Below are 12,957 nucleotides of genomic sequence, written 5' to 3' on the forward strand. Positions count from 1 at the left end.
AAATTCAGACGTACAAAGATTTTACACACTGATTTTCAACAGTAAATCCACAACCAATAAAGTTGAATCTTTTGAAAGACATGTCAAAGGTGTGATTCTGAAATTCACTTTCAAAGAAATTCACAATGAAATGCACTGTGTAAGTCCAGCATGTTGTCAGCTAAGAAATCAGCAAAAATGAACTATCTCATTACTGGCCATATAGATGGGAAAGGAAAATAAACTCATGTTTACAATGTGGATGTGAAAGAACAGTTTCTAGGTTCAGCTTCAATATTTATGTTTATGAATAATTGATATGTTCATATTGTCTAACAGCTATCTAGATGGATAAAGCTATGTATGCATCTATACATACTTATGCGTTCATACGCATCAGTATAAAACATTGATATTAGGTTTTTTCTAGACCAAATTCTAAAAAATGAGTTACACAGTGAATCTCATAATTGTAGTAAGTCCCACCGAGATTTGAACTCGGATCGCTGGATTCAGAGTCCAGAGTGCTAACCATTACACCATGGAACCCTGTCACACAAGAGTGCCTTTTCCATTGAGACAAAAGAGAGCGCATCAGTGATGTCCTTCTCTTATATTGATAAAAAGATATCTCATTTGAATGGTCATAGTGGATAGAGATTTAATGTGATTTGATTCTTTTCAGCTGTATTCTCTATAAAAGTGTTAAATATTCAAATGTTTATCTGAATATAAAAGTTATATCACAATGTTCATCTTTGCCTGTAGCATAATAAAACAGTCTACATTTCGAGACTACTGAAGCAATGTCTCTGTCTCCTGCATGGGTGGCTCGATAGAGCAATGGTTGGCAATTTGGACTTTGCATCCAATGATCCGATTTGAAACCTTGGAGGGACTTTTTTTATTACTCTTGACCTTTTCCATTTCTTCATCTTTGTTCATTGATAGCTCAAATCCAACACCAGTAGGTTGAAAGAGTCAATTATTGAATGCTTTCAAAATGTCCATCAGCTTGAACAAGTTACATCAATACAAACTTTACAATACTTTGACATCAAATTTCTTCACAAAGTAGTTAGCCATTATAAAATCATATCCTGATTTTCTCAAACGCATTTCAGACGGGTGATTCACAGCATCACTTTTTTAAGCTTTCCCGCTATTGATAAGGCGAAAATAGCACATTTTGAATGAGAAGTTTCCTTCAATCAAACATAGAGGAACCCAAATGATGATCTCATTCAGCTAGTAAAAATGTTGTTTTATATTAGTATGGAAATCGTGAATAGAAAATGTTTTTCATGCTGATTTACAACAGTTGATCTCCAATCGTAAAATATAAGCTTTTGGTCAGAGGCATGACAGGTACTGATCAAATTCTCATTTTTGAACTTCATTCACAAATCATATGATATGCTTTGTATACATCAACTGTATTGTTGGATCAATAATGAGTAAAAAGTGACTATCTCAATTTCAGGACATATAAAAGAGAAAGAAGTAGAAACTCATGTTTCAAATGCTGAGAGGCAACAACTGTTCATGATTTTCACCTCCACTAATTATATTTATTTTTATAATCTATATGTTTATATGTTCCTATAAATATACAGAGACATATAGCTATATATACAGAGATACATATGTACAGGTTGATTTTTACATGTTTATAAGTAAATGTGATGTTGTTCCAAATAAAACTTCTAAGAACTGAATGGAAAAGAAAATTGTAATGTTCAGATAAGTCCCACTGAAATTTGTACTCAGATCCCTGTTTTCAGAGTCCAGAGTGCTAACCACGACACCATCCACCCTCCCGTACCAGGGTGAGCTTTCCATTTTGACAGAAGAGATTTGCCTCAGGGGGCAACTTATCTTTCATTGAAAAATATTATCTCACATAAAAACCACTGTTCAACAGAGTTATAACGTTATTTGAGTCTTTTGGGCAACATCCTTCCCCAACATAGTTCAATATGCAAAAGTTTACCAGAATAGGAAAGCAATCCAATTCAGTTTCTCTTTGACAGTAGAATATTAAAAACTTTGACATTTCCACATTGCTGCAGCAGTTTGCACTCCTTTCACATGGGAGGTTCCATGGTGTAATGGTTAGCACTTTGGACTTTGAATCCAATGATCCGAGTTCAAATCTCGGTGGGACCATTTTATGACTCTTGACCAAATCATTTTCTTTCAAGTGTATTCATTAATATCACATATCTAATACCGGTAGGGTGAAAAATTAATTTATTGATTATACTCTAAAAGTTTACTAGATGTGAGCAAATAATAGAATTTTTACAATACCTGGAAACTAAATGGCTCAAAATAATGAGAGATTTTACAAACTCACTCTGGTTTCTCAAACTCATCACAGGGGCCTGATGCACGACATTACTTTTTAAAATCTTACTGTTATTGATAAGGGGAACAAGGAACTTTTTAATTGCAAAGCATTCATTAAAACAAAACTTGAGGAGTCAAACTTTGTATTACGGGGACCGAAGATGTGCAGTTTGAATAATAATCTTGAAATTCAGACGTACAAAGATTTTACACACTGATTTTCAACAGTAAATCCACAACCAATAAAGTTGAATCTTTTGAAAGACATGTCAAAGGTGTGAATCTGAAATTCACTTTCAAAGAAATTCACAATGAAATGCACTGTGTAAGTCCAGCATGTTGTCAGGTAAGAAATCAGCAAAAATGAACTATCTCATTACTGGCCATATAGATGAGAAAGGAAAATAAACTCATGTTTACAATGTGGATGTGAAAGAACAGTTTCTAGGTTCAGCTTCAATATTTATGTTTATGAATAATTGATATGTTCATATTGTCTAACAGCTATCTAGATGGATAAAGCTATGTATGCATCTATACATACTTATGCGTTCATACGCATCAGTATAAAACATTGATATTAGGTTTTTTCTAGACCAAATTCTAAAAAATGAGTTAAACAGTGAATCTCATAATTGTAGTAGGTCCCACTGAGATTTGAACTCGGATCGCTGGATTCAGAGTGCTAACCATTACACCATGGAACCCTCTCACACAAGAGTGCCTTTTCCATTGAGACAAAAGAGAGCGCATCAGTGATGTCCTTCTCTTATATTGATAAAAAGATATCTCATTTGAATGGTCATAGTGGATAGAGATTTAATGTGATTTGATTCTTTTCAGCTATATTCTCTATAAAAGTGTTAAATATTCAAATGTTTATCTGAATATAAAAGTTATATCACAATGTTCATCTTTGCCTGTAGCATAATAAAACAGTCTACATTTCCAGACTACTGAAGCAATGTCTCTGTCTCCTGCATGGGTGGCTCGATAGAGCAATGGTTGGCAATTTGGACTTTGCATCCAATGATCCGATTTGAAACCTTGGAGGGACTTTTTTTATTACTCTTGAGCTTTTCCATTTCTTCATCTTTGTTCATTGATAGCTCAAATCCAACACCAGTAGATTGAAAGAGTCAATTATTGAATGCTTTCAAAATGTCCATCAGCTTGAACAAGTTACATCAATACGAACTTTACAATACTTTGACATCAAATTTCTTCACAAAGTAGTTAGCCATTATAAAATCATATCCTGATTTTCTCAAACGCATTTCAGACGGGTGATTCACAGCATCACTTTTTTAAGCTTTCCCGCTATTGATAAGGCGAAAATAGCACATTTTGAATGAGAAGTTTTCTTCAATCAAACATAGAGGAACCCAAATGATGATCTCATTCAGCTAGTAAAAATGTTGTTTTATATTAGTATGGAAATCGTGAAAAGAAAATGTTTTTCATGCTGATTTACAACAGTTGATCTCCAATCGTAAAATATAAGCTTTTGGTCGGAGGCATGACAGGTACTGATCAAATTCTCATTTTTGAACTTCATTCACAAATCATATGATTTGCTTTGTATACATCAACTGTATTGTTGGATCAATAATGAGTAAAAAGTGACTATCTCAATTTCAGGACATATAAAAGAGAAAGAAGTAGAAACTCATGTTTCAAATGCTGAGAGGCAACAACTGTTCATGATTTTCACCTCCACTAATTATATTTATTTTTATAATCTATATGTTTATATGTTCCTATAAATATACAGAGACATATAGCTATATATACAGAGATACATATGTACAGGTTGATTTTTACATGTTTATAAGTAAATGTGATGTTGTTCCAAATAAAACTTCTAAGAACTGAATGGAAAAGAAAATTGTAATGTTCAGATAAGTCCCACTGAAATTTGTACTCAGATCCCTGTTTTCAGAGTCCAGAGTGCTAACCACGACACCATCCACCCTCCCGTACCAGGGTGAGCTTTCCATTTTGACAGAAGAGATTTGCCTCAGGGGGCAACTTATCTTTCATTGAAAAATATTATCTCACATAAAAACCACTGTTCAACAGAGTTATAACGTTATTTGAGTCTTTTGGGCAACATCCTTCCCCAACATAGTTCAATATGCAAAAGTTTACCAGACTAGGAAAGCAATCCAATTCAGTTTCTCTTTGACAGTAGAATATTAAAAACTTTGACATTTCCACATTGCTGCAGCAGTTTGCACTCCTTTCACATGGGAGGTTCCATGGTTTAATGGTTAGCACTTTGGACTTTGAATCCAATGATCCGAGTTCAAATCTCGGTGGGACCATTTTATGACTCTTGACCAAATCATTTTCTTTCAAGTGTATTCATTAATTTCACATATCTAATACCGGTAGGGTGAAAAATTAATTTATTGATTATACTCTAAAAGTTTACTAGATGTGAGCAAATAATAGAATTTTTTCAATACCTGGAAACTAAATGGCTCAAAATAATGAGAGATTTTACAAACTCACTCTGGTTTCTCAAACTCATCACAGGGGCTTGATGCACGACATTACTTTTTAAAATCTTACTGTTATTGATAAGGGGAACAAGGAACTTTTTAATTGCAAAGCATTCATTAAAACAAAACTTGAGGAGTCAAACTTTGTATTACGGGGACCGAAGATGTGCAGTTTGAATAATAATCTTGAAATTCAGACGTACAAAGATTTTACACACTGATTTTCAACAGTAAATCCACAACCAATAAAGTTGAATCTTTTGAAAGACATGTCAAAGGTGTGAATCTGAAATTCACTTTCAAAGAAATTCACAATGAAATGCACTGTGTAAGTCCAGCATGTTGTCAGCTAAGAAATCAGCAAAAATGAACTATCTCATTACTGGCCATATAGATGAGAAAGGAAAATAAACTCATGTTTACAATGTGGATGTGAAAGAACAGTTTCTAGGTTCAGCTTCAATATTTATGTTTATGAATAATTGATATGTTCATATTGTCTAACAGCTATCTAGATGGATAAAGCTATGTATGCATCTATACATACTTATGCGTTCATACGCATCAGTATAAAACATTGATATTAGGTTTTTTCTAGACCAAATTCTAAAAAATGATTTACACAGTGAATCTCATAATTGTAGTAGGTCCCACCGAGATTTGAACTCGGATCGCTGGATTCAGAGTCCAGAGTGCTAACCATTACACCATGGAACCCTGTCACACAAGAGTGCCTTTTCCATTGAGACAAAAGAGAGCGCATCAGTGATGTCCTTCTCTTATATTGATAAAAAGATATCTCATTTGAATGGTCATAGTGGATAGAGATTTAATGTGATTTGATTCTTTTCAGCTGTATTCTCTATAAAAGTGTTAAATATTCAAATGTTTATCTGAATATAAAAGTTATATCACAATGTTCATCTTTGCCTGTAGCATAATAAAACAGTCTACATTTCGAGACTACTGAAGCAATGTCTCTGTCTCCTGCATGGGTGGCTCGATAGAGCAATGGTTGGCAATTTGGACTTTGCATCCAATGATCCGATTTGAAACCTTGGAGGGACTTTTTTTATTACTCTTGACCTTTTCCATTTCTTCATCTTTGTTCATTGATAGCTCAAATCCAACACCAGTAGGTTGAAAGAGTCAATTATTGAATGCTTTCAAAATGTCCATCAGCTTGAACAAGTTACATCAATACAAACTTTACAATACTTTGACATCAAATTTCTTCACAAAGTAGTTAGCCATTATAAAATCATATCCTGATTTTCTCAAACGCATTTCAGACGGGTGATTCACAGCATCACTTTTTTAAGCTTTCCCGCTATTGATAAGGCGAAAATAGCACATTTTGAATGAGAAGTTTCCTTCAATCAAACATAGAGGAACCCAAATGATGATCTCATTCAGCTAGTAAAAATGTTGTTTTATATTAGTATGGAAATCGTGAATAGAAAATGTTTTTCATGCTGATTTACAACAGTTGATCTCCAATCGTAAAATATAAGCTTTTGGTCAGAGGCATGACAGGTACTGATCAAATTCTCATTTTTGAACTTCATTCACAAATCATATGATATGCTTTGTATACATCAACTGTATTGTTGGATCAATAATGAGTAAAAAGTGACTATCTCAATTTCAGGACATATAAAAGAGAAAGAAGTAGAAACTCATGTTTCAAATGCTGAGAGGCAACAACTGTTCATGATTTTCACCTCCACTAATTATATTTATTTTTATAATCTATATGTTTATATGTTCCTATAAATATACAGAGACATATAGCTATATATACAGAGATACATATGTACAGGTTGATTTTTACATGTTTATAAGTAAATGTGATGTTGTTCCAAATAAAACTTCTAAGAACTGAATGGAAAAGAAAATTGTAATGTTCAGATAAGTCCCACTGAAATTTGTACTCAGATCCCTGTTTTCAGAGTCCAGAGTGCTAACCACGACACCATCCACCCTCCCGTACCAGGGTGAGCTTTCCATTTTGACAGAAGAGATTTGCCTCAGGGGGCAACTTATCTTTCATTGAAAAATATTATCTCACATAAAAACCACTGTTCAACAGAGTTATAACGTTATTTGAGTCTTTTGGGCAACATCCTTCCCCAACATAGTTCAATATGCAAAAGTTTACCAGAATAGGAAAGCAATCCAATTCAGTTTCTCTTTGACAGTAGAATATTAAAAACTTTGACATTTCCACATTGCTGCAGCAGTTTGCACTCCTTTCACATGGGAGGTTCCATGGTGTAATGGTTAGCACTTTGGACTTTGAATCCAATGATCCGAGTTCAAATCTCGGTGGGACCATTTTATGACTCTTGACCAAATCATTTTCTTTCAAGTGTATTCATTAATATCACATATCTAATACCGGTAGGGTGAAAAATTAATTTATTGATTATACTCTAAAAGTTTACTAGATGTGAGCAAATAATAGAATTTTTACAATACCTGGAAACTAAATGGCTCAAAATAATGAGAGATTTTACAAACTCACTCTGGTTTCTCAAACTCATCACAGGGGCCTGATGCACGACATTACTTTTTAAAATCTTACTGTTATTGATAAGGGGAACAAGGAACTTTTTAATTGCAAAGCATTCATTAAAACAAAACTTGAGGAGTCAAACTTTGTATTACGGGGACCGAAGATGTGCAGTTTGAATAATAATCTTGAAATTCAGACGTACAAAGATTTTACACACTGATTTTCAACAGTAAATCCACAACCAATAAAGTTGAATCTTTTGAAAGACATGTCAAAGGTGTGAATCTGAAATTCACTTTCAAAGAAATTCACAATGAAATGCACTGTGTAAGTCCAGCATGTTGTCAGGTAAGAAATCAGCAAAAATGAACTATCTCATTACTGGCCATATAGATGAGAAAGGAAAATAAACTCATGTTTACAATGTGGATGTGAAAGAACAGTTTCTAGGTTCAGCTTCAATATTTATGTTTATGAATAATTGATATGTTCATATTGTCTAACAGCTATCTAGATGGATAAAGCTATGTATGCATCTATACATACTTATGCGTTCATACGCATCAGTATAAAACATTGATATTAGGTTTTTTCTAGACCAAATTCTAAAAAATGAGTTAAACAGTGAATCTCATAATTGTAGTAGGTCCCACTGAGATTTGAACTCGGATCGCTGGATTCAGAGTGCTAACCATTACACCATGGAACCCTCTCACACAAGAGTGCCTTTTCCATTGAGACAAAAGAGAGCGCATCAGTGATGTCCTTCTCTTATATTGATAAAAAGATATCTCATTTGAATGGTCATAGTGGATAGAGATTTAATGTGATTTGATTCTTTTCAGCTATATTCTCTATAAAAGTGTTAAATATTCAAATGTTTATCTGAATATAAAAGTTATATCACAATGTTCATCTTTGCCTGTAGCATAATAAAACAGTCTACATTTCCAGACTACTGAAGCAATGTCTCTGTCTCCTGCATGGGTGGCTCGATAGAGCAATGGTTGGCAATTTGGACTTTGCATCCAATGATCCGATTTGAAACCTTGGAGGGACTTTTTTTATTACTCTTGAGCTTTTCCATTTCTTCATCTTTGTTCATTGATAGCTCAAATCCAACACCAGTAGATTGAAAGAGTCAATTATTGAATGCTTTCAAAATGTCCATCAGCTTGAACAAGTTACATCAATACGAACTTTACAATACTTTGACATCAAATTTCTTCACAAAGTAGTTAGCCATTATAAAATCATATCCTGATTTTCTCAAACGCATTTCAGACGGGTGATTCACAGCATCACTTTTTTAAGCTTTCCCGCTATTGATAAGGCGAAAATAGCACATTTTGAATGAGAAGTTTTCTTCAATCAAACATAGAGGAACCCAAATGATGATCTCATTCAGCTAGTAAAAATGTTGTTTTATATTAGTATGGAAATCGTGAAAAGAAAATGTTTTTCATGCTGATTTACAACAGTTGATCTCCAATCGTAAAATATAAGCTTTTGGTCGGAGGCATGACAGGTACTGATCAAATTCTCATTTTTGAACTTCATTCACAAATCATATGATTTGCTTTGTATACATCAACTGTATTGTTGGATCAATAATGAGTAAAAAGTGACTATCTCAATTTCAGGACATATAAAAGAGAAAGAAGTAGAAACTCATGTTTCAAATGCTGAGAGGCAACAACTGTTCATGATTTTCACCTCCACTAATTATATTTATTTTTATAATCTATATGTTTATATGTTCCTATAAATATACAGAGACATATAGCTATATATACAGAGATACATATGTACAGGTTGATTTTTACATGTTTATAAGTAAATGTGATGTTGTTCCAAATAAAACTTCTAAGAACTGAATGGAAAAGAAAATTGTAATGTTCAGATAAGTCCCACTGAAATTTGTACTCAGATCCCTGTTTTCAGAGTCCAGAGTGCTAACCACGACACCATCCACCCTCCCGTACCAGGGTGAGCTTTCCATTTTGACAGAAGAGATTTGCCTCAGGGGGCAACTTATCTTTCATTGAAAAATATTATCTCACATAAAAACCACTGTTCAACAGAGTTATAACGTTATTTGAGTCTTTTGGGCAACATCCTTCCCCAACATAGTTCAATATGCAAAAGTTTACCAGACTAGGAAAGCAATCCAATTCAGTTTCTCTTTGACAGTAGAATATTAAAAACTTTGACATTTCCACATTGCTGCAGCAGTTTGCACTCCTTTCACATGGGAGGTTCCATGGTTTAATGGTTAGCACTTTGGACTTTGAATCCAATGATCCGAGTTCAAATCTCGGTGGGACCATTTTATGACTCTTGACCAAATCATTTTCTTTCAAGTGTATTCATTAATTTCACATATCTAATACCGGTAGGGTGAAAAATTAATTTATTGATTATACTCTAAAAGTTTACTAGATGTGAGCAAATAATAGAATTTTTTCAATACCTGGAAACTAAATGGCTCAAAATAATGAGAGATTTTACAAACTCACTCTGGTTTCTCAAACTCATCACAGGGGCTTGATGCACGACATTACTTTTTAAAATCTTACTGTTATTGATAAGGGGAACAAGGAACTTTTTAATTGCAAAGCATTCATTAAAACAAAACTTGAGGAGTCAAACTTTGTATTACGGGGACCGAAGATGTGCAGTTTGAATAATAATCTTGAAATTCAGACGTACAAAGATTTTACACACTGATTTTCAACAGTAAATCCACAACCAATAAAGTTGAATCTTTTGAAAGACATGTCAAAGGTGTGAATCTGAAATTCACTTTCAAAGAAATTCACAATGAAATGCACTGTGTAAGTCCAGCATGTTGTCAGCTAAGAAATCAGCAAAAATGAACTATCTCATTACTGGCCATATAGATGAGAAAGGAAAATAAACTCATGTTTACAATGTGGATGTGAAAGAACAGTTTCTAGGTTCAGCTTCAATATTTATGTTTATGAATAATTGATATGTTCATATTGTCTAACAGCTATCTAGATGGATAAAGCTATGTATGCATCTATACATACTTATGCGTTCATACGCATCAGTATAAAACATTGATATTAGGTTTTTTCTAGACCAAATTCTAAAAAATGATTTACACAGTGAATCTCATAATTGTAGTAGGTCCCACCGAGATTTGAACTCGGATCGCTGGATTCAGAGTCCAGAGTGCTAACCATTACACCATGGAACCCTGTCACACAAGAGTGCCTTTTCCATTGAGACAAAAGAGAGCGCATCAGTGATGTCCTTCTCTTATATTGATAAAAAGATATCTCATTTGAATGGTCATAGTGGATAGAGATTTAATGTGATTTGATTCTTTTCAGCTGTATTCTCTATAAAAGTGTTAAATATTCAAATGTTTATCTGAATATAAAAGTTATATCACAATGTTCATCTTTGCCTGTAGCATAATAAAACAGTCTACATTTCGAGACTACTGAAGCAATGTCTCTGTCTCCTGCATGGGTGGCTCGATAGAGCAATGGTTGGCAATTTGGACTTTGCATCCAATGATCCGATTTGAAACCTTGGAGGGACTTTTTTTATTACTCTTGACCTTTTCCATTTCTTCATCTTTGTTCATTGATAGCTCAAATCCAACACCAGTAGGTTGAAAGAGTCAATTATTGAATGCTTTCAAAATGTCCATCAGCTTGAACAAGTTACATCAATACAAACTTTACAATACTTTGACATCAAATTTCTTCACAAAGTAGTTAGCCATTATAAAATCATATCCTGATTTTCTCAAACGCATTTCAGACGGGTGATTCACAGCATCACTTTTTTAAGCTTTCCCGCTATTGATAAGGCGAAAATAGCACATTTTGAATGAGAAGTTTCCTTCAATCAAACATAGAGGAACCCAAATGATGATCTCATTCAGCTAGTAAAAATGTTGTTTTATATTAGTATGGAAATCGTGAAAAGAAAATGTTTTTCATGCTGATTTACAACAGTTGATCTCCAATCGTAAAATATAAGCTTTTGGTCGGAGGCATGACAGGTACTGATCAAATTCTCATTTTTGAACTTCATTCACAAATCATATGATATGCTTTGTATACATCAACTGTATTGTTGGATCAATAATGAGTAAAAAGTGACTATCTCAATTTCAGGACATATAAAAGAGAAAGAAGTAGAAACTCATGTTTCAAATGCTGAGAGGCAACAACTGTTCATGATTTTCACCTCCACTAATTATATTTATTTTTATAATCTATATGTTTATATGTTCCTATAAATATACAGAGACATATAGCTATATATACAGAGATACATATGTACAGGTTGATTTTTACATGTTTATAAGTAAATGTGATGTTGTTCCAAATAAAACTTCTAAGAACTGAATGGAAAAGAAAATTGTAATGTTCAGATAAGTCCCACTGAAATTTGTACTCAGATCCCTGTTTTCAGAGTCCAGAGTGCTAACCACGACACCATCCACCCTCCCGTACCAGGGTGAGCTTTCCATTTTGACTGAAGAGATTTGCCTCAGGGGGCAACTTATCTTTCATTGAAAAATATTATCTCACATAAAAACCACTGTTCAACAGAGTTATAACGTTATTTGAGTCTTTTGGGCAACATCCTTCCCCAACATAGTTCAATATGCAAAAGTTTACCAGAATAGGAAAGCAATCCAATTCAGTTTCTCTTTGACAGTAGAATATTAAAAACTTTGACATTTCCACATTGCTGCAGCAGTTTGCACTCCTTTCACATGGGAGGTTCCATGGTGTAATGGTTAGCACTTTGGACTTTGAATCCAATGATCCGAGTTCAAATCTCGGTGGGACCATTTTATGACTCTTGACCAAATCATTTTCTTTCAAGTGTATTCATTAATATCACATATCTAATACCGGTAGGGTGAAAAATTAATTTATTGATTATACTCTAAAAGTTTACTAGATGTGAGCAAATAATAGAATTTTTACAATACCTGGAAACTAAATGGCTCAAAATAATGAGAGATTTTACAAACTCACTCTGGTTTCTCAAACTCATCACAGGGGCCTGATGCACGACATTACTTTTTAAAATCTTACTGTTATTGATAAGGGGAACAAGGAACTTTTTAATTGCAAAGCATTCATTAAAACAAAACTTGAGGAGTCAAACTTTGTATTACGGGGACCGAAGATGTGCAGTTTGAATAATAATCTTGAAATTCAGACGTACAAAGATTTTACACACTGATTTTCAACAGTAAATCCACAACCAATAAAGTTGAATCTTTTGAAAGACATGTCAAAGGTGTGAATCTGAAATTCACTTTCAAAGAAATTCACAATGAAATGCACTGTGTAAGTCCAGCATGTTGTCAGCTAAGAAATCAGCAAAAATGAACTATCTCATTACTGGCCATATAGATGAGAAAGGAAAATAAACTCATGTTTACAATGTGGATGTGAAAGAACAGTTTCTAGGTTCAGCTTCAATATTTATGTTTATGAATAATTGATATGTTCATATTGTCTAACAGCTATCTAGATGGATAAAGCTATGTATGCATCTATACATACTTATGCGTTCATACGCATCAGTATAAAA

General features: G+C 33.6%; 6 non-coding genes across 6 annotated transcripts; 3 read left to right on the forward strand and 3 right to left on the reverse strand.

Annotated features, from left to right (window-relative positions):
• Nucleotides 1-456: 456 nt before the first annotated feature.
• On the reverse strand, nucleotides 457-528 carry TRNAQ-CUG (transfer RNA glutamine (anticodon CUG)). The gene has a single exon. It is a non-coding gene; the product is annotated as a tRNA-Gln (tRNA).
• Nucleotides 529-2,076: 1,548 nt separating this feature from the next.
• Nucleotides 2,077-2,148, forward strand: TRNAQ-UUG (transfer RNA glutamine (anticodon UUG)). The gene has a single exon. It is a non-coding gene; the product is annotated as a tRNA-Gln (tRNA).
• A 3,335-nt stretch (nucleotides 2,149-5,483) lies between these two features.
• TRNAQ-CUG (transfer RNA glutamine (anticodon CUG)) lies at nucleotides 5,484-5,555 on the reverse strand. Its single transcript has one exon. It is a non-coding gene; the product is annotated as a tRNA-Gln (tRNA).
• A 1,548-nt stretch (nucleotides 5,556-7,103) lies between these two features.
• On the forward strand, nucleotides 7,104-7,175 carry TRNAQ-UUG (transfer RNA glutamine (anticodon UUG)). Its single transcript has one exon. It is a non-coding gene; the product is annotated as a tRNA-Gln (tRNA).
• A 3,335-nt stretch (nucleotides 7,176-10,510) lies between these two features.
• On the reverse strand, nucleotides 10,511-10,582 carry TRNAQ-CUG (transfer RNA glutamine (anticodon CUG)). The gene has a single exon. It is a non-coding gene; the product is annotated as a tRNA-Gln (tRNA).
• A 1,548-nt stretch (nucleotides 10,583-12,130) lies between these two features.
• TRNAQ-UUG (transfer RNA glutamine (anticodon UUG)) lies at nucleotides 12,131-12,202 on the forward strand. The gene has a single exon. It is a non-coding gene; the product is annotated as a tRNA-Gln (tRNA).
• The last annotated feature ends 755 nt before the right edge of the window (nucleotides 12,203-12,957 follow it).

Source organism: Triturus cristatus, chromosome 5_2 (genome assembly GCF_964204655.1).
Source record: "Triturus cristatus chromosome 5_2, aTriCri1.1, whole genome shotgun sequence".
Classification (NCBI taxonomy): domain Eukaryota; kingdom Metazoa; phylum Chordata; class Amphibia; order Caudata; family Salamandridae; genus Triturus; species Triturus cristatus.